The 22,399-nt window shown below is 37.7% G+C and overlaps 1 protein-coding gene across 1 annotated transcript in view; it reads right to left on the reverse strand.

Moving 5' to 3' along the window:
- The window catches only part of LOC126377874 (solute carrier family 41 member 1-like), a 70,305-nt gene extending 48,591 nt beyond the window's left edge, over window positions 1–21,714 (reverse strand). Inside the window, exon 1 of the mRNA XM_050025911.1 lies at window positions 21,426–21,714. The gene's annotated coding sequence lies outside the window, so the exon portion shown is untranslated. The remainder of the gene's footprint in view (window positions 1–21,425) is intronic.
- Between the last annotated feature and the right edge of the window lie 685 nt (window positions 21,715–22,399).

Raw genomic sequence — 22,399 nt, forward strand, 5'->3', positions numbered from 1 at the left:
AATAAACATAAAATATTGTTATACAATTGAGTAATTTAGCTGCCTAATAGCAGTTCTCAGACATATTTTCTAAATAATCACTAACCTTATAATAACCTTTTTTGAAAGGCGAATTCATAGGTAAGTATTAGTCGATTTATACAGGGTATTAGTGACATCGTAACGAATACTGAGGGGGATGACTCAGACCTTGATTCTGAGTTGATATCAAGTAGATTTTCCTGTCGGAAAATTCATGAAAATTTTAGTGTTTGTCTTGCTTTTTCGTAATTGTTTTAATGGAAATTTGATATGATGTAATTGTCTTTTTTTGTGTGTGGAGCCCTTTTGTAATAAACTATTTCTATTCTATTCTATTCTAAATGATTTTCCGATCCATACTTTTGCGGCGGAAAATTCCACTTTAGATCAACTCAGAATCATAGTCTGAATCATCTCTAAAAAGATTTCGTTACGATGTCACTAACAACCTGTATTATAGAAGATAAATATTTCCTTAATTAAAAACAGACCTTTCAGTTCTTTAGTATACCCCCGCGGCACAGTAACGGAGCCGCGCGCGACGCGATTTATATCGAGGACTTCGAATTTCAACCAATTGCCGTACGATGTGTATATCCACGTAGATAGCATTCTTACCCTTTTTTATATAAATTGGGAATCAAACTCGGAACCTCTGGTCTAATGGTTATTACTATACGATATGACGCCATTGTTAAACTGTCACAATAGGAAAACAATTACATGATTCAACACAAGATTTACGTTTACCTTAGTGCGTCTGCGCATGCATTTGTCAATAGATCAGAAATGAGGAAAACGTATTAAAGACAAGTCACCGATCTTTCACACACGCGATACATAGTGACGAGAGACGAATTAGGATTCCGTTTTTGAATGTGAAAAGCCATGAAAGTTGAGTGAGAAGTACTTCTTTGATAAATGCTCACCCAACTTTCATGCAAACGGATTTCACGAATAGCAAATCTCATTTAGGTAGTAGGTACTATAGAATAAGGAATAATACTATGTATAGAACGGCGAGGAGGAACGGTGAGAAGCTCGGTGGCGCAGCGGTAAACGCGCTCGGTCTGCGATTGTTGAAGTTAAGCAACTTTCGCAAAGGCCGGTCATAGGATGGTTGACCACAAAAAAAAAGTTTTCATCTCGAGCTCCTCCGTGCTTCGGAAGGCACATTAAGCCTTTAGTCCCAGCTGCATTAGCAGTCGTTAATAACCACCCATCCGCACTTGGCCAGCGTGATGGTTTAAGGCTCGATCTCCCTATCCATCCAAAGGGAAGGCCCGTGCCCCAGCAGTAGGTACGTTAAAGGGCTGCTGATGATGATGATGATGATGATAGAACGGCAACTCTCCGCTCCCCACCAGCGTCTGAGCTAGGTTTACCTCACCCCCCGTCGAATATAGTTTAGACTTGAATCGTATTGCGTCAAACGTTACACACACAGATGCGCGTGTACGATAATGTCAATGTGTAGTGTCTGTGTAAAACGAGGTATGAAGTGTCCAGGGTGAAGTAGTACTACCTAAATGAGATTTGCTATTCGGTTGAGTAGAATTTTCGTATAATAGTTTGTAATGAGTACACTAGCTTAACGCCACCTGTGGTCCAGTGGTTGAGCGTTGGGCTCACGATCCGGAGGTCCCGGGTTCGAATCCCGGTGGAGACATATCACCAAAATCACTTTCGGAAGGCACGTTAAGTCGTTAGCCCCGGTTACTACTTACTGATGAGGAGTAATCGTTACATGAGCCACGTCAGGGGCCTTTGGCGGCTCTATAATAACCCTGACTGGTTTGGTGAGGTTGGTAATTCACCTGACAAGCCACACGATAGACGAGTGTTTTTTTTTTGTAAATAAATGAGTAGTGAATGTAGTGAGTTTCGTGCGAGTTTAGATGGTTCCGAACATTCCGATATCAAATACATAAACAAGCGGCAAAGAAAGAGGATAGATAGATATGTCTGCCCGTAGAAAATTATGGATCTACCTACTCCACTCCAATCTCATCAGTCATCCCGTGATCATGGCACTTGCAATAGTGTCGAAATATCGGGAGTCTCATATCCCCATTTAAACGCGGTAAGAACTCGTTATTATGTGCTTTAATTATTAACTAAATAAATACATATATATATAATATAACGGCCTATATACGTCCCACTGCTGGGCACAGGCCTCCCCTCAATCAACCGGAGGGGGTACGGAGCATACTCCACCACGCTGCTCCAATGCGGGTTGGTGGAGGTGTTTTTACGGCTAATAGCCGGGACCAACGGCTTAACGTGCCCTCCGAAGCACGGAATCATCTTACTTTTTCGGACAATCAGGTGATTCAATCCTGAAAAGTCCTTACCAAACAAAGGACAGTCTCACAAAGTGATTTCGACAATGTCCCCATCGGGAATCGAACCCGGACCTCCAGATCGTGAGCCTAACGCTCTAACCACTAGACCACGGAGGCTGTTAAATAAATACATACAGAACCCCAATAACTAGACACCGTGTCACACTTACCTAGTTTTCATGACATTGAAAGTTCACTACGTCATCTAATACATGCTTTGTTTTCCAGTTGTACTTGTTTCCCCACTGGCATCTTCCTGTTATGATTTTACTACCTTACACACACACAGTCATACAACCAAACTAGAAGTTTTACCTATACTTAGTCACCATTCGTGTATCACGCCATGTTCCTTCCGGCTTAGTCAGAAAGTCATCATCGATCGATCGTAAAGAAAACATAGTGCATTCTTCTATCGTGTGGGTTGTGAGGTGGATTACCAACCCCATCAACCCTGGTGTCAGGGCTATTATTGAGCCGCCAAAGGCCCCTGACATGACTCATGTAACGACTACTCCCTTACATCAGTAAGTAATAACCGGGACCAACGGCTTAACGTGCCTTCCGAAGCACGGATCATCTTAATTTTTGGACAATCAGATGATCAGCCCGTAATGTCCTAAGCAAATTAGGGTTCACGAAGTGATTTTTGTGATTTGTCTCCACCGGGATTAGAACCCGGGACCTCCGATCGTGAGCAAAACGCTCAACCACTGGACCACGGAGGCCGGAGGCTATATGTACTGAAAAATAATACTCCGATACCCATAAAGAGAAAAGTTTGAAAATAACTGACACTATACTGACGAGATTCGAACCCGCAGTTCTTTCTTTTTTTATTTGTTCGTTCTTTTTTTTTGTTCTTTTTTTGTCTTCTTTTCTTTTTTGCTTACTTTTTTATTTCTTCAATCTTTTGCTATTTTGTGCCAGTTTGTAACCAAAATGTTATAAATCCACTACACTTCATTAATATTATCGATTCACATGGCTCAGTAGCGAAACGTGGTCTGATGTAGTGAATCGATCAGTTCCATCTGCTGATATCGATAATTGAACTTCGAAACATGAAGTAATTGCGAAAGAATTGCAATTTAATAAATTGCTTAGTTATTTGGACGTGAAAGAGGCCAAGTCGGAAGAGGAAGGCCATTAAAGAAGGCGAATATAACTCGGTCAAATTCAGGATGTGTTCTCTGTATTTTGTGTCCATTGTGCTCAATAAAGTATTTTATCTATCTATCTATCTTAATTGCGTTTTGTACTAGGTTCAAGATAAATTATGAAATTCTGATTATTAAATAAAGACAGATCTAAAACTAACGAAAAACATTATCTTTTTTCTATTTAACTTATTTCTGAATTTTAATCAAGAAAAACGTAATAATAAGTCGGACATTTTATCACGTTTTTCTGTATCACAGTGTGCTTTTTCATACAAATTCCACAGTAATTTCGTGTTTTGACGTTTAGTAAAAAGTAACTGATTTGACTAGTTGGAAACTAGCCTATTCCAGGGGCCTGTTTAATAATACTTACAATTGTAAATTACAACGACAATTTGGTGTTCATTACGTAGCTAATATGAAACTGCAAAATATTCGTGATCACACACTCCGCAATGTACATCAAATTGTCATTGTAATTTACAATTGTAAGTTTTATTAAACAGGCCCCAGATGTGCCGTACCGGTTACCACCGCTTTTTGTTCTCCTTCTATTTCTCTTTTGTTTTTTTATTTTATATGTGGGCAATAAAGTATTTATGTTGCTAATCCATCGCTCATATTCCGTTGGCTGGTGAGGACACAATCATCAGCCGTACGACGCCCACTGCTGGGCATAGGCCTCCCCCAAGGATCTCCACGACGATCGGTCCTGCGCTGCCCGCATCCAGCGGCTTCCCGCGACCTTCACGCAATACCTTTCGATTTTTATGGTATATCCGGCCGGGATAAGTAGCTTCTTGTATAGCGTGGGTTGTTAGGTGGATAACCAACTTTAGCAACCCAGTCTAATAGATTAGCTCAAATACTTCCAAAACACATTTCTCTGGAAAGTGGGTTTCATTTACGATGTTACAATCCACCGATTCATTTTATGATCCAAACATGAATTCGAAATAAAATCGAAAGTCATAGTTTTAGGCCCGGGCTGGGATTCGACCATGCGACCTCACGGTATAAGTCAAGCGTACATCCAACTAGGCTACCACGGCATAAGATAAACAAAGGCCGTATTTATGTTAATTTAGCGCATTCTGATATCAAGAATATAATTTTGGGGCCTTCAAAACTTGGCAATGAAAAATGTTGAATACAGTTGGGAAAGAAAGTTTAATCTTGGGTTTTTTCTTTTTTGAAACAAAAAGTTTTCGAGGTTTTCTGTGCCCTAATTTTTTTCACCGATGACACGCTCCGGTACTTAAAAAAAGGGAGAATTCGTTAAAAAGAAAGGCTGTTTTCAAAAAAAAACATACCTAAGTGAAAAAGTTATGAAAGAAAGATTTTCGATTCGACTGGCCTATCTATCACCTACCTACCTACATAGGTATATATAGAAACTTTAATGGGGTAGGCAGACCCAAAAGCAATCAAAGACAACTTGCAGCGACTAGTGTCACATGTGTATAAATCACGGAATAGAAGAAAGAGTTTTTGGAAAGACCCTAACGCGCAATTTGGAAGAGAAACGCTATCGCCGGATCAACGCCACTCTCTTTTGCTACTACTCCGGCACGAATAGCTCTATAGCGCAATGATAGCTCTAATGATTCTTAAATTGTACATTTTATATTTTAGTTGTCTTTATTTTTTCGTAAGACACTGCTTCTCAAAAAGTATATTTTTTTGATCAATAAGTAGTTGAACATTCCAAGGTTTGCAGCTTTCCTGTGATAAGGAGGGATCACCTTGCATGATAGTCGATATTTTATTATTTACACTGCAGGTATAATGCAGTAGCGAACCTTTTAATATACTATCGCGGAGCTCCGTGCGTCGTAAAGATTGCGGACGAATGCAGCGCGAAGTTGGTGTATTTGCTAATACTTGTATGGCGCGCGTTTCGCGCTCACTCGACCCTTCCGACCACTTTCATCTATTCCGTGGTATAAATATTACATTAAGTCAGAAAGGACATAATAGTCTCGACCGATTTAAATGATATCGCAACAAATTATAACCACCTGAAGGAGTTTTTTTTGATCTCCCGTTGTTCTAATCTAGCAGAAAATGATAGGGAACTAGCTACCTATACTTAGGTATACTTATTGTTATAAAAATTACATTAAAGCATAATTATTTTTTTTTTAATATCTCATAGTAGGTTTGCCCCTCATGGCATTATGTACTTGGCCAGTCAAATAAAAAAGACCTTGAATTACACGCGAATTAAAAATTACGAATTCGCAAACACAGTGTGAATTTATACAAGAAACAATTTTCTATCTTTTAGTAAACCTTGTAACACTAATTTGAATTGTGGTTTTATTGAAAAAAAAAACTGAGTTTAAATTCCGCCGTTCATCGACTTTTGCCGCCGACTGTACTTGCTTGAAATTCTTTGGGTCAAGGCCTAAAGAAAACTAAAGTTGCTGCAGATACTTTGAATTGTATTATGGATTAACTTTGCACGTGAATTTTGTGGAGTTTTGTTTTATAATAAGTACTTATATAAGAATGTCTTATTCAGTTTAGGTAAGTAGGTACCTAACTTAGTTATGTTCACTTTATGCCTGCCTGGTCTGGGCTAGTGTATTTTATTCAATGCAAACACAGGCCTTATGGTCTAGCGGTTAGAGAGTTAGGGTCACGATCAGGTTCGATTCGCGTTTGGGACGTTATCGAATTCACTTTGTGAGACTATCGCAGGTTTAATCACCTGATTGACCGAAAAAATAAGTTGATTCCGTGCTTCCTAAAGCACTTTAAGTTGTCGATCCCGGCGTATTAATCCAAACACCTTCACCAACCCGCAACAGAGCAGCGTGGAGATAAAGTATGATCCATACCCCTTCCGTTTGATTGTGGGGACCTGTGCCTAATAATGGGACGTATATAGGCTATTTGTTATGTGTTCAATGCTAAGAATAAGGCATATAGATCGTGGTATAAGAAAACCAGGTATGCTCAATCCTATAACAAGCCGCCATTGCTAGCCCTTTGTGACGTAAGTAATACCACTGTGTTACCATTAAATTGGTATCTCCAACATTAGGACGTAAATTTTATTATTGAAAATTATGTGAATTACTGACTAATGTATTTCATTACTATTACTTGTCATATAGTATAAAATCATTAAAACTGTAAGTTAATCTTTTACTGAAAGTTCAAAATTTCCTTGCAAATTAAATTAAAAACATGGGTCGTGGGTAATTTATTTTTTACGAAATGGCAACGCAGGGTGGGATGACGTCAGTTGGGCTAACCTTGAAATGTTAGCTGTCACTTTTGAGTATACCTGCGGGGTTAGCATCGTAAGCGCGCGACTCTTTCTCGCCGCGACAGAGATCATCTGTCTCTTTCTGTGCAGTTTTGTGAGAGAGTGACGGGTGACGTATTTCGAGGCGAGAAAGAGTCGCACGCTTACGGTGCTAAGCCCGCGTGTCTTCATATACTATGGCATAGATAATAGAATGAGAAATCAGTCAAGTATAGAGTGATGTGTGACCCATAATAGGTTGTATGGCTTCCCCGCCAGTTCCAGTCTATGGAAACATAATCGGACTGGCCACGCGTGGATGCGGTAATCCGAAGATAATAGATACATACATACCTATACTCACGCCCAGGGGTTACGGTAACCAAATCCGTTATTCGATTACAATGTCTCCAACCTTTTTTTTTTTTTACTGATATGAACCATTCTTGTCATCATTTATTGGATATGAGATATGGTCGTCTACATTGCTCAATTGGGTAATGTACTAGGTTCCAGATAAATTATGAAATTCTGATTACTTACTAAAAAAGACAGATTTAAAAGTAACGAAGAACATTTTCTTTTTTCTATTTAAAAAACATATTTATGAATAAGAAATCAAGAAAAACGTAACAATAAGTCCGTCGTTTATCACGTTTTTCTATGACGTCACAGTGCGCTTTTTCATACAAATTCCATAGTAATTTCGTGTTTTGACGTTTAGTAAAAAGTAACTGATTTGACTAGTTGGCAAATAGCCTATTAACCGTTTTTTATTATTAGCCGTTTGAGAACTTTTACTAGCTCCTGATGCGCTCAGAACCTCAAAGTTCTGACGTGGTCCCTCAGTGACGTGGTCCCTTTTTAAAGATATGCTCGGGAAAAGCAGCGGAACTTGTTTTTTATTCGCTTGTAATAAAGCATTGAAGGCTAGACTAGTCATCGAAGGGAAACCCCATCTCTGTATTCTACGGATAGTCTACACTATAAGTACTACAATATTGAAGGGCAGTGGTTCTCAAAGTTGTCTGGGAAACGGCCCATCTAATACAAGTTTAGAATCTCGGGACTCACCTCTAGGAATTAAGAAATCTGACGCATATACAATTGAAGACCAAAGTAGGACCGAGAGGGGGTGAGGTAAACCTAGCTCAGCCGCTGGGGAGCGGTGAATTGCCGTTCTATAGGTACGTAGTATTATTCCTTATTCTATGGCCATAGTTTGGGAAACCCTGATGTAGGTCATACGATACCACAGTACGACCGCCATCATTAAATAGACATAGTAATTATCATGCCAATTATAGATTCACAATTACCAATGACTCGTGATGGTTTAGTAGGTATACTTAACGCGTGCCTTTTCCCAAGGTTGCATATTCGAATCTCAGGTTGGGCCTTATACGACTTAACTATGTTTTATTTAATATAGACATCCTGTTATCCATAACAGGCTGGATGGAGCCATAATATAAGAACTTGCAGCCACTTTTGGTACTTAAACTAGTGGCATAGAATAAGGAATAATACGTAGAACGGAAACTCTCCGCTCAAGAGTCTGAGCTAGGTTTACCTCACTCGGACATATTTAGTTTAGACTTGAATCGTATGGCGTCAGACGTCACACACACAGACGCGCGTGTACGATAAAGTCAGTGTGTGGTGTCTGTGTAAAACGAGGTTGCTTGTATGACGTGTCCGGGGTGTACTAACCGCACGCTATGATGGCCGTTTTGACGTAAAGGAGCTAATATAACTACGTTAACTACGTTAAAGGAGCTAATAGTTGTACTTTATTGTTCGGAGCAAATTACTTCGCATAATCCGTTCCGTTTTACAACTTAAAATATCCCCAGGAAGATAAACAGCCAAGCCACTAGACCCTTCTTTCTACACATACGATTACTTACGCCTATTTCCCATTGAAGTAAGCACAACCTACAGACCTACCTGAAGATTTGACAGGTCCGATTTTTTACAGAAGCGACTGCCTGTCAGACCTTCCAACCCGCGAAGGGTAAACCAGCCCAATACAGGTTAGGTCACATACCCCCGAAAATGCATGCGACTTAGTACGATCCTGAATTCCTGATACATCACTTTTGCTTCTTCCACTCGCATCAAAATATTCATACATGCTCGTCGGTACTATACGACGCCATCTGACCATCTTTCTAAACCTAACAAAAACACTCAAAAGAATAACAACCGGATTTGTAAGCATTTAATTTCGGTAGAGACGACGAGAAATGATTTGTCGCAATCGTCACGGGCCGCCGGCGCTTGCGCACGATTTCATAACGAACGGTAGCAAGGGCCTATTGCGGTGATCTAAAGTAAATAGCTTTAGAAAACCCATTAAGGGCCCAAGAAAGGAAAACGTTGGATAATATTTTATAAGTGTTAGCGGAACGGAATTTAGAGGTTATAAGTGTAGGTATTGTAAGTCGGGGACGCAGCGAAATACTTAGAATGTTCCATGCTTATTAATCGCAGCATCCAGAGTAATACTAAGTAATAAATCATCATCATCACGTCGTCCAAACCGTATTCGTCGATGGTGACTCATAAATATCTATCCCGGGTCGTTGTCGTGGTGGGCTCTGATGTGGCTGGCGAAACCGAACTGCGACTTGAAGGTGCGATCACACGGCACACAGTAAAGCTGGCCTGACGAATTGAGTGTGTAGTTATAGGAAGGTTTCGGTCGAGTCTTCCGTATTTGGTGCTTTGCGTCGAAATCTTGTAAACGCTTCTCTTCAAAGAGAATATATATACCTAAATGCGAAATCACCTTTTTACATCTGAACCGCTGGACCGATTTATATGAAAACTATTTTAGACTTGAATCTGATGTCAGACGTCACACACAAAGATACGCGTGTACGATAACGTCAATGTGTAGTGTGGTTTTGCCACTATATAGAGTCCTTATAGGCTAGGTTAGATTTCTTAACCAATTAACCCTTTCACGGACAGAGATCATGGAATCATTGGTGGTTCATAATAGATAATATGACACCTTGGGAACGGAACGTCATTAGACGTTCTGTCCTTGAAAGTGTTAATAAAGGGCCATGAGATACTATTTATCCTGCTAAATGCACCCATTTTATTTCTGCTGGTCACAATTTACATAATGTTCATCGATATAAAAAGACCTATTTATTACAACTGAACCATCTCATTGATTTGCTTCACACTTTCAATCAGTCAACTGATTCTATTATGATTTATTCATCAATATTCTATACTATTCTATTCAATTCTATTGTTGTCAAGTCGCCACGCGCTCTTGTCACGGCACCAGATGAGTTGGTATCTAATAGTAGCAATTAAATTATTCGCTTACTATGGGTCTAGTGAGGAGGCTCGGTGTCGTTCAGCGGGCAATGGAAAGAGCTATGCTCGGTATTTCCCTGCTCGATCGAATCAGAAATGAGGAGATCCGCCGGAGAACTAAAGTCACCGACATAGCTCGGAGAATTGCCACGCTGAAGTGGCAGTGGGCAGGACACATAGCGAGGAGAACCGATGGCCGCTGGGCGGAAAGGTTCTCGAATGGCGACCACGAGTCAAACGACGCTCAGTGGGTAGGCCCGCTACAAGGTGCACCGACGATCTGGTGAAGGTCGCGGGAAGCCGCTGGATGCGGGCAGCGCAGGACCGATCGTCGTGGAGATCCTTGGGGGAGGCCTATGCTTAGCAGTGTGCGTCGTACGACTGATAATGATGATGATGAAATTATTCTATCGGAATATTTATCTTCCAACTACTATTTTATTGCACCGTTAATTAGCTGGACTGAGGGTAATAAAATATATAATAGGTTCACCCGCTTATCAACATGGACATGTCGTAAAAATCGAATATATTCTACTAGAGGCCGCCTCCAGCTTCCTACGCGGACTTTCATACAACTTCCAACCCCTGTTTTACCCCCTTAGAGGTGGATTTTCATAAATTCCTTTCTTAGCAGATGTCTACACCTTATAAGGATTCCAAGTTTGTAAGTGTTATAATTTCTGAGATTTCGTGAATAATATGAGAGTGGTACGTCGCTTTTTTGCAATACAATACAAAAACCCTTAATTGCACTTAAAATAAACATTAAAAATAAACAATTGTAATCAGTTAAGTTGTACAACAGGCGGCAGGCAGTACCTACAATATCAAATTGCATTTTATACCTTGTTATCACGTCGAGCCGTGGTAACCCAGTTGGTAGAACGCTTGCCTCTCACTTTGAGGTCGCAGGTTCGAATCCAGCACACGCAAAAACCAATGCTTGTCGAATTTGTTTTCGTATTAATGTTTGGATCATAAATGATTATCACGTGCTCAGCGGTCAATGAAAACTCACATTCCCGAGAAATGCGTTTTCGGAGGTATGTGACCTAACCTGTATTGGGCTGGTTTTCCCTTCGCGGGTTGGAAGGTCAGACAGGCAGTCGCTTCTGTAAAAAACCGGACCTGTCAAATGTTCAGGTTAGGTTAGCGGTCCCTGTGAGAAACGGGATAATGCTAGGGGGATGATGACCTTGTTGCATCCATAAGTACTATACAAATAGATCGAACTAAATCACAATCACATTTTTGACATAACATGATTGATTGTAAGGTTACCGCGAATCCGATGGATTGCGATACTTAAAGATAAAGTATAGAAACGCTCAGTGATTGCGTTTGATACAACTTATGTATGTGTACTTATCGCTACACTGCAGTTACGTGATGATAATCATGCTATGATAATTCCGACAGGTTACTGGTTGAGAGCCCTTAGCCCACATAAAACATAATTCTATTCATAATGTGATCCAAATATCATCATCATCATCAGCCGTATGACGCCCACTGCTGGGCATAGGCCTCCCCCAAGGATCTCCACGACGATCGGTCCTGCGCTGCCCCAAATATCAAACAAACAATTATTTTTATATATGCTTCTGCCATTACATTGTATTTTGGAATAATTATGCACACATGAGGAGCTCGGTGGCGCAGCGGTAAAGAGGATCTCGGTGGCGCAGCGGTAAAGAGGAGCTCGGTGGCGCAGCGGTAAAGAGGAGCTCGGTGGCGCAGCGGTAAAGAGGAGCTCGGTGGCGCAGCGGTAAACGCGCTCGGTCTACGATTGTTGAAGTTAAGCAACTTTCGCAAAAAAAAAGTTTTCATCTCGAGCTCCTCCGTGCTTCGGAAGGCACGTTAAGCCGTTGGTCCCGGCTGCATTAGCAGTCGTTAATAACCATCAATCCGCACTGGGCCCGCGTGATCGTTTAAGGCCCGATATCCCTATCCATCCATAGGGAAGGCCCGTGCCCCAGCAGTGGGGACGTTAATGGGCTGATGATGATGATGCACAACGCCATCTATATTGTTTTTGTGTGAACGTAGCCTGGTAAGTCCCTCATTGATTGTACTTAATGAGCTGTCCCAAAAAAAAAATTTTTTGGTAGGATTTACCGGGTATTTTTCTTTAAAAAACCACGTTGTTAGATTTTTGCCCGCTTCTTGTCTTCCGCTATAACACGTTTCAAAGGATATCATAACGTAAGCTCACACCCAATTAGTCTAATCAGAGGTACATCCATTGCTGGGGTGCGCCCAGCGACGCATGCTTTGGAAATAAATTAAAACATTATTTAGTTCATAAAGCCTATTATGACTTAACAGAGTTTCTCAATAATATAAAATTTGGATGACGACAATATAGCGATGTAATTTGTATATTGTTATGATTTTATTGTGATGTAATATTGAAATATTGTAAAGTAATCTATATAATGTGTACCTACTCATCGAAATATTTGTTGACGTGTAATGTTTATTATGAATAAAGAATTGAATTGAATTGAATTCACCGAGCTTTCCGTAGGACCCACGAGCCGTATCGCCGTCTAATATAATGGTCGACCCAACAGTGTTGGTGAATATTGGACTTAAAATGAATACGTAACAAAATAACACATTGGCGCAAGTCCGGTACTTTATGCTACCGGCGCCAATGTGTTGTGTGGGTTACCAAAGGCAACACGGTGTTCATCGTTTGAGAAGCATACTAGTGACACACACATAGAATCGATTACGCGACAGGAACGCTGCAATAACCTCCTTTTTGGAAGTCGGATAAAAAGTAGCGTGTATAAGTAAGATGTATAAGATTCTAATACCGAATGAACAGTATTTATTCCTCTTTTGTTAGCCGCAAGATTTTATGATCCAATCTTCACATAGATGCGAGTAAACATAAATATTTATGTCTTATTTTATGAGACTAATATAACTTAACACGAAACATAGAGTTACACTGAATAGAAATATGTAAAGAGATGAACTACCAATTAAAATTATACCCTATTGTTTGACTTCATAGCTTGTTACAGTTTACCCAATATTGAAAGTAATTGCGTAGGCATACCCATTCAACTCCGGTTACTGACTCCGCCGGTACCGATACCGACCTCGCCGGCGTGGTCGACGACTTCCCTCAATCAGCGCTTATCGCTATCGACCCACTAGGTTCGATTAATTCTTTCAAATATTTTTCCTCTCAGACGACACCCTGAGCCGAGGTTCGCGCCCAACTGGTCACCCTCAGGCCTGTTGTCTTAAACGTTGTACCGGGTGAGAGCCATCAGCGCTCCTCATTGGTCCGGCTAAGTAGTTAAAGCCACCTGCGGCATATCTACAATAAGTCACGTCAAAAAAGAAAAATCCATGCAACATTACAAAATGGAATGGAAAATCAACATACATCAATGCCTAGACAGTTCAAAACTGACGAAAACATTAATTCATTTATTTATTACATCATGTAATATAGTAATTACCATAACAGATATAGACAAATAGACATAGGGACTTTACTTTTCAGGGACGAGCTAGAATATCCCTAAAGGGGTAGGTGGAGATGTTTATTTTATAAAATACCAGTTATTATTTTGAATAAGTAAAAAAAATATTTAAAGCTCACGTGAAGCTTACTATACGTAAAAAGCTTATTATGAAATTTGATTACCTAAATGATAAAAATGCCTAGTATTAAATGTGTTCCTTTAGTTATTAAGTAACTTGTAATATACCTACATTGATTTAAAAGATGTGTTGCTGTTGCAGTTTCTTGTCATTTCTTCACCTCAGCAATAACACCTTGCGAAATGACGTATATTCAACAATGTTAAATTGACCTTCAACAAGTTTATCTGTGATAATTAAGTTGAATAAAAGATTCTGATTCTCATAATTTATACCCAATTCGCCAGTTATGTTTAAGTCCCATGTAACAGGGGGCGAGCCTTCTTCCATTAACTGGGCACAAAACCTAGAAACCACGTGATATCAATTATAATAATATTTATGATCTAAACATGAATTCAAACTTATAAAACGGAATTCAGCGGATTATAGCTAGAGCTGGGATTCAAACCTGTTACATTAGGATGTTACTATTATGTATGATGTATTTTATTTGTTTCAATGCTTGTTTTGTATGTGTGCGTATAGTCTATTATTTATTATTATAGTTTTCTTAGATTATGGTTAGGTATATTCTTTAGTAAATATGTATTGGGCAGAAGGCAAGAGGGAAACCACTGCTCTATTTTTCTCTAAAAAGTGGCATGGGGGACGCTACAATGACAAGAGCGTGGCTCTTGAATTAGTGTGTGTGTGAAATATGTATTATATTGAGTATAATTTATTATATTAACTTTAGTTTTACTTTTAGGTATTTTTTTTTTGTTACACCATCCCGCATCCAAGTTGTTTGTAAATGTGTGTTTCCTTTTGGTGGTTGCCTGGAAGAAATTGCTCTAGAGCAATAAGGCTTCCCAAATTGTGCTGTATTCATGTGTTATATCTGATTGTTGAAATTTAGTTCTGTGCAATAAAGTATATTTGATTTGATTTGACATTAGGATGTAAATCACGCGTTTTACGTACGGTCACGAGCATTAATATGTATACGCTTTGGTACCATGTCACTTTAACTTTTTTGACAAATTGAACTGTAAGTCTCACTAAATGTCAAATATGTTAGTGCGACAGAGTCCTAAAGTGGGTACATTATATTGCTCATGACTGTACAGGAGTTCTCTTTAGTCAAGGTATTTTTTTAAGAATAAAGACATTAGCTAAATTAAAACTCAATTGATATGCATTCAGTACGTTGTTTAAGGTCCTTCCTACAGTTTTCCGCGTCGTGTTACAGGAAGTATGTTATTTAGTAGACAAAGAAAATAACGACTTTGCTAATATTGTTTCCTCATCTTCATACCTTATTTATTTCGGGGGTAGACAAATTGGGTAATTGTCATCTGCCTACCGTTAACCCGTTGTCTGCCCGCTTACCTAACCTGAAGATTTGACAGGTCCGGTTACAGAAGCGACTGCCTGTCTGACCTTCCAACCCGCGAAGGGAAAACCAGCCCAATACAGGTTAGGTCACATACTTCCGAGAATGCATTTCTCGGGAATGTGGGTTTCCTCACGATGTTTTCATGATATAAACATGAATTCGAAAATAAATTCGAAATTCATTGGGCCCCTGTTGGGATTCGAACCTAGAACCTCATAATAAGAGTCAAGCATTCTTCCAACAGGGCTACCACGGCTATAGATTGAGTAATTATAAAAAATATAATCAAAGAAACGATTAATTATCGCGGAGGAAGCAAAATAACTATTCAAATAGACTTAAGTACTTTATAGCACAAATTAAAAAAAAACTTACACAATACAAGTAATAGGCTCATCTAAGAACATGGCATTTGCGTCCTAATCGCTTGAAGCGATCTTTTCCAGCCAACCATATCGCGAGGAAAGTACGCAGAATTATAAATTATGACTGGTAAAGTTGAGAACATAGATTTTTCTGTCAAGATTAAGGTAAGGTTTGGTGTCAGGATCGAAGCAAATGGAATGCCATAGTCTCTGCTTACCCCGGTGGGAAATAGGCGTGAATTAGTAAGTAGGTAATGGAAATCAAGACGGCTAGCTAGCATGCTTTCTATGGTAAATTTGCAGGCCGGATGGATCCTTGGTTATCAAAATTTTATCGAATACGTTTGGCAGGTATAGGGATTTAATATTCACGATTTAAAAAATGATAAAGTATATTTGATTTGTTTTAATTCCATCATCCTTTTTCTATCTTCGGGCAACGTGGCACTCTTATTTTGTTTTTTTTCTTTTTGTTTTGGTTTTCCCCGAAGGGTAAGGCAAAGGGAACTATGTCCATACAGCCATGTCTTAATGAAATTATGAAAGGTGATGATGATGAAACCTAAGCCCTCACCCTCGGAGTAGACTCCTACTCCAAACCCCAAACGAATTAACTCAAAAGTCCGCATAAACTTTTGAGTTATGAAGCGGCGTCTTGGCACGAAGCGAAAATAGGCAGATACACTTTGTTTATTAAATACTCCGATATAATAACACTCGCGAATGTCTTCCGACTAACTTAATGCGATCATTAACCACAAAACACCACTTCGTATTAATTATTTAGATCATTCAATGAAGAAAGCAACTGTCCCGTTCCCGTTTCCCGCCAAAAAGCCCTCTTATTTTGTTAATATGAATAGGCATTTTCAAGGTAGGTAATTGGCTACTTCTACTTGACAGTTGTAACAATAAAATATCAAATATGTCGGATATGGTAGTTTATCATTTAACGATAATTATCCAATAGTTTTTTTTATTAAGACCATTTTTAAATATTTTATTTTTACAAAATAAGAATGCGTTTTTTATCTGTGTATTACAAGACCCGAAACACGGGCGGCCATGATTGAGCTTCGTGTGACGTCACATTTCACAAAATAAACAAATAATATCTGTCAGGTGTCAAGTTACACAGTTTGACAGTTTTTTGTTTGTAGAAATGTGACGTCACTGGGCGAAATCTCACGTGACCAACTGTTTTCGCGCGAAATACTAGTGATTCAGATTCTATAAATACTTATATACGATTTATCTTCAAATCGTCTTTTACTTATAGGTATAAGTATAGATTGTGAATAGGGTTGCCAACCGAAGCCTACTGTAATATATATTATAGTTTCTTACTATATTTTAGGACCTAGGTTGTAGGTATTATACATACAAGAGTACCTAGCCAATTGCCTACCTTGACTTTTCTGTAACTTATTGTATTGCATTAACTACTTGGCCTGCGCTGTCACTTAAATAATAAAAATAAACATAAAAGTATTTTTATATTATTTATTAATATGAAGAATTAATTTTTCTACCGAACGAAAATTGATGAAAATTTGCGAATAAATCCCACTATTTCACTCCTAATCCTGAATAAATTACGGAAAAAAATTTAAGTACTTTTTATTTTCTTCAAAAATATTTAAAAATATTGTACCCAATTGCCAAATAATACTTTGTTCGCGTTAAAAATGTGGCAACCCTAATTGTGATTTAAATGGCCAGTTGTAAAATCCGATCTACTTCACACATTGTTTGTGTGATTACTGCGATATCTTTAGACTTTGATTATTTTAATAATCAGTGATTATTAATCGCATACTACACGGGTCATCGTATGATTCAGTTACAAGTTTGAATTCCGTTAGATTTGGCTATGACGTTATTACAGTCCTTGATCTGAGATTACAACAGGCCTGAGGGTGCACAGTTGGTCGTTGGAGACGAATAATATTTGGAAGAATTAATCGACCGATAGCGATAAGCGCTGAAAGGAAATCGTCGACCACGCTAGCCTGGTCACCCGTCTTTCTTGGGAAAGACTGCGGGTGCTGACAACAGCATATTGAAGGCATACCTTGACTTTAAGAGCCCTATGGGTGTTGGCTTTCTGAGTATAAAAATAGAAATAAAAATGACTTTTAAACTGTGCGGGGAAGACCGGCATACTGTTCTAAAATTTTAGTTTGACTGAGTTTACTGAAGAAGATATTATTTGTAGACCAAGTCATATGATCGGGTATGATAGATAATTTACTTAGCTATGTTTATAAGTCTAAATATAAGAGAAAGCGCCGTAATCTTTTGATATACAATCGTTTATTTAAAACCTGGCAAGTAGACGGTCTTCCCCACATTGACCTTAAAGTGTATTTTGTGGCGTTTTTATTTTATTTTACTTTTGTTTTTTTTATATTAGATAAGTTTAGACGTAAGATTTAATATGGGTCTGAGAAGCCTACAATAATATTTTATTTATTTATTTTATTTCTCTTTTACGTCCTGATTTGCTCACAGTCCAACTCGAACTAAAAACGGTGCTGTAAAAAATGATTTCGCATCGAACATAGTTTGTTTAAAGTGCGTGTGACCGTATTGGCTTCTCACCTCTCGTCGGGGTGTTTGTTTTGAAAGCAATGCTCGAGTGACCAAAACATTGCTGTGGGTATACCTTTACAAGCTAGTACAAGACTCAAATATACTTCTAATGAAGAGCATTATTATCTTTTGTGACGTGACTTATTGCAAATAGGATTCACTATGGTCTACTCTGAATAGTAGTAGGTAAGTAGTACTAGTTACCTACTACTACTTAAGTAGTACTAGTTCTTCGCAGTAGTAGGTACTACTTACCTACTACTATTCGATTCGATTCTACTAGGGGGGTTACCGGGTTAAAAAGGCCACATCAAAGCACTTCTATTTGACATATTATGTTTGCAATGTGCACTAACTTTTATATGCGCAAATGTCAAATTGCAATATTGCTTTCTTAGATGAATTTCCCCCTGGACTTTGTCAGAAAAACACAGCCAGAAGTATTTTTTAGCTGTTGCGAATGTTGATCTGAAATGTAGCTACATTTGCTAATGAAGGAAATTTTTGTATTATATTTTTGTGCAATAACGTGTATTGTATTTTTTCTGGGCGAGCTCGCTCCATCTTAGGCCTCGTCAATGCCTTCGGGCAAGTCTGGGGCCAAGAGCAAACCCATCAAAGGTAAAAATAAAAAATATAAGAAGGACATTATAAAATGCGCAACCGATAGTTGATAAGCCGATAAACTACTCGTGCTAAAGACATATAGATAATTAATACTCAGGAGAAGATAAATTAAATATGATAAATGTTATAAATCAAATTAAGAAGCTATTTTTGTTGTTTTAATCGGATTTTTGCAATTAATTACCTAAATACGTACACATTAGGTATTTACTGTTCCAAAATTTGCACGACCAACGATAGTTATTGACAAGAATGTTATATTATCTCACTCAGGTATTTTACGTTATTCGATCGCTTGTATAAACAGTTGGGTTGGAATGATAATAATCATATTTAACATTTTTGAAGAAACCTCTAACCTACAATAAAACGTTTATATTGTCATCAAATTTTGAATGCGTCATCTTTTACGTCACTTCTTGAATTGCTTCGGATGATATTAACTACTTAGGTTGAAAAATAAAGAGCGTTCAAAGCAGAAGGGCTCAGGGCTCTCGCCCGGTAATAAATTAGGACGACATCCCAGAGGGTGCTGAGGTGACTAAGGGTGGTATTAATAAACTAATCTCAACTGTGAGAATGCCCTCAAGATCATGTCAATGTGACAGTTCTTATATAAAAACAGGGACTTGAGCATGATCTCGAGGGCAGTCTCAACTGAGATTAATTCATTAATAAAAATCTCAACCCAGAGAATACTTAGGATTAAGTCAGATACAAAAGGTGTAGACTCTTTCTAACATGATAGAGTCTATCTATCAGATAGACTATAATTATATTCACGTTGGGCTGATCCCCCGTCAGGACGTGGTTCTTAGCTCTGCCCACCCCATTAGGAAAGACGGGCGTGGATTTACATACACCCTTGTTTATGACCATTGATCATCTGAACAAGGCATAAGATATTTATGACTCTGTTGTTTTCATGAATTTTCACATATATCAACAACCTTACAACATCTCGAAGATAACACGAAATGATTATCAAGAAAACTCATTAACAAAGGAAAATTACATGAAAGGTCGTCAATTGGATTTGTTTTTAAATAGCATTTTCTATTAAAATCCGATTCGTCGCTTAATTGCGGAAGTAAATATCTAGTCCTCACCGGATTTTACGAAGAGTTTTATTGCTTAGTCATTATTAATAATTAATTATTATAATAACTGTAACTTTTTTCTCGGAATAATAAATATTTATTAGACATAAGCTAGCTATTACTGTATGTACCTAATTATTATTTAATTATTGTGACCTATTTCTGTGACAGGTGGCAATCGGAATATTGCACGTAATTTGCAAAACTATATTATGTATAAACAATTTAACGTAAGCATACGCCCCTAATCCTTAACGGGGCAGATAGAGGCGCAAATAAACAGGTGACAATTTGCTAGGTACTACTTTTTATGCGAAGACTTTAGATATATGAATATATCAATACACATGTATTATGTAACGACCAACATGTACTTAATTACATTATACATGTCACCTGATCCAATATTTTACGCTAGAGTAATTAACTCCTTAAATATTATATTTTTATTATAATTTTACAAATATATGTAACAAAAATTATTATTAATAAATATATATTTATTACTTAATAATAATTGTATCGTATTTAATGTAATAATTGAATTATTTTACGTCGATTAATTCTTTCAAAAATATAATCATCTGACACGACGCCCTAAGCCTAAGCTCCGCTGCCAAAAGGGAACCCTCAGGCATATTGTCTTATATTTTTCACCGGGTGAGAGCACTCATAGGTCCTTATTAGTCCGCAAATCTACAATAAGTCACGTCAAAAAAAAAGTTGTGATGCATGCCTACTCTACCACGCTGCTCCAGCAGTGGAGAAGTTCGAACAGGTATTAATATTATTTTGCGATATGTAGGTACGTTCTAAATAATGGAAAACCCGTCCTAACGACAATTTTATCAGATAAAACTATTGTTAATCTTTGTAATATTTATTTTATTATACTACTTATTACGTTGTAGTAAATGGCACAATTATTACATTTTACTAATTTTACATTGTTATTATTTTATCTGTCGAGCATTGTAAAAATAATAATTAATTTTATTTACATTAATAAGGATTCTTAGCATTGTTTGTTGGAGGCTAAATATATAATAAAATAAATATTATTAAGTTTTTACAATAGCTTACCAGTGAAAATAGAGTTTATTTTCGCCACTATTATTATATGAAAATATTATAAATAGCACACGTTTTCCTCACTATGTTTCGCATGTACTTAAGTACATTTAGACCATATTTCAAACACGTTATAAATTGTATGTAGCTCCATTTTATTAGTTATTATTTTATTTCTGAGTAATATTAGTAAGTTATTAAATATAATTAGTAGCCTAGTCGATAAAAAATATTCATGTAGTCTTAGGCCCGAAAGTACGGGCTTAAAGTTATATGGACTTAAGGCCTGAAGTATTTTTAAAATCCAAATACCCAATTGTTTAACTATTTTGCCTGGAAATCTGGACCGCAGAAGGATATAAAAAATAGCCTTTTTAAAACTTCCTTACCTGAACTTAACAATAGGGTAACCATACAAGTCGAAATCTACAAGCGACATGCAAAGTTCAAAAACATTAAAAAGCTTAAAAAATATATAAAAAATACATGCAAAAAATATTAGAAAATAAAATGTACTCACTTGCAGCTTTATGTTCACTGGTGTATTAAAAACTAGTATCACAGGATTTTAAAAATATAACAATTAATAATTAAAACAATTTTTATATTTTACACACACTTGCACACTTATTTTTAAAATAAAACGTAATTTAAAATTATTATAAAAATAATATTTACACACTGGTAAGTTCGTATTTACATTCCTGTGCAAAAGTTTATAGTTTGTGGGGGTCAATTACATTTTCGTCGTCGTTAGAGTGCGGGTTCTGTCGCGGAGACGTGTGCGTCCGAGCGCGGCAGCGTTGTGACTGAATGTCAGGTAGTTGGTGTCGGTATTAATATCAGGTGAACAACTATTGATATGATAAGAATACAAAGGCGACCAAGATGCGTCGCCGTGGGGTTGCCTCGAACAATACTACCGAGGGACCGGTTTTAGTGAGCCTATGAGCCACCGTGTGAAATCTTTGACGCGTTTCTGGATTTTTTTTAATTTAGGGTTCGCTTCGTGGCCGACGGTCGCAGCAAACCCGGTTCAATGTGGTTCAGTAATTATTACTGTATTTTGAATATATAATTATATATTTTATTAATAATAGGTAATTAATATCTACTTAAAATTTATTTAAGTAATGCGGATATTTAATTATTGAAAATTATCTAAAGTTTATAACGTATAATAGGTATAAGATAACGATTACATTCTTAAGTGGGCTAATCAGAGCGATTAGAGCCAGTAGAGATCATTTTAGCCATTTTCGAAGTGGTATTAGATTATCAACATAACATAAACAGCATTATATAAGCTCACGGCTCCCGATTACTCACACCGCACCGAGCTTTCTGTTCAGTGTTGCCAACTTTATTTTCATCAGCCCACCAAATGCGGCCGTGCAAACCACCAGAAACCACTAAAACTGAGCGATCTCTCAAACCACCAGAATTGCACTAGATAAAATACGTACATACATACATAAACTCACGCCTATTTCC

Source organism: Pectinophora gossypiella, chromosome 24 (genome assembly GCF_024362695.1).
Source record: "Pectinophora gossypiella chromosome 24, ilPecGoss1.1, whole genome shotgun sequence".
Classification (NCBI taxonomy): domain Eukaryota; kingdom Metazoa; phylum Arthropoda; class Insecta; order Lepidoptera; family Gelechiidae; genus Pectinophora; species Pectinophora gossypiella.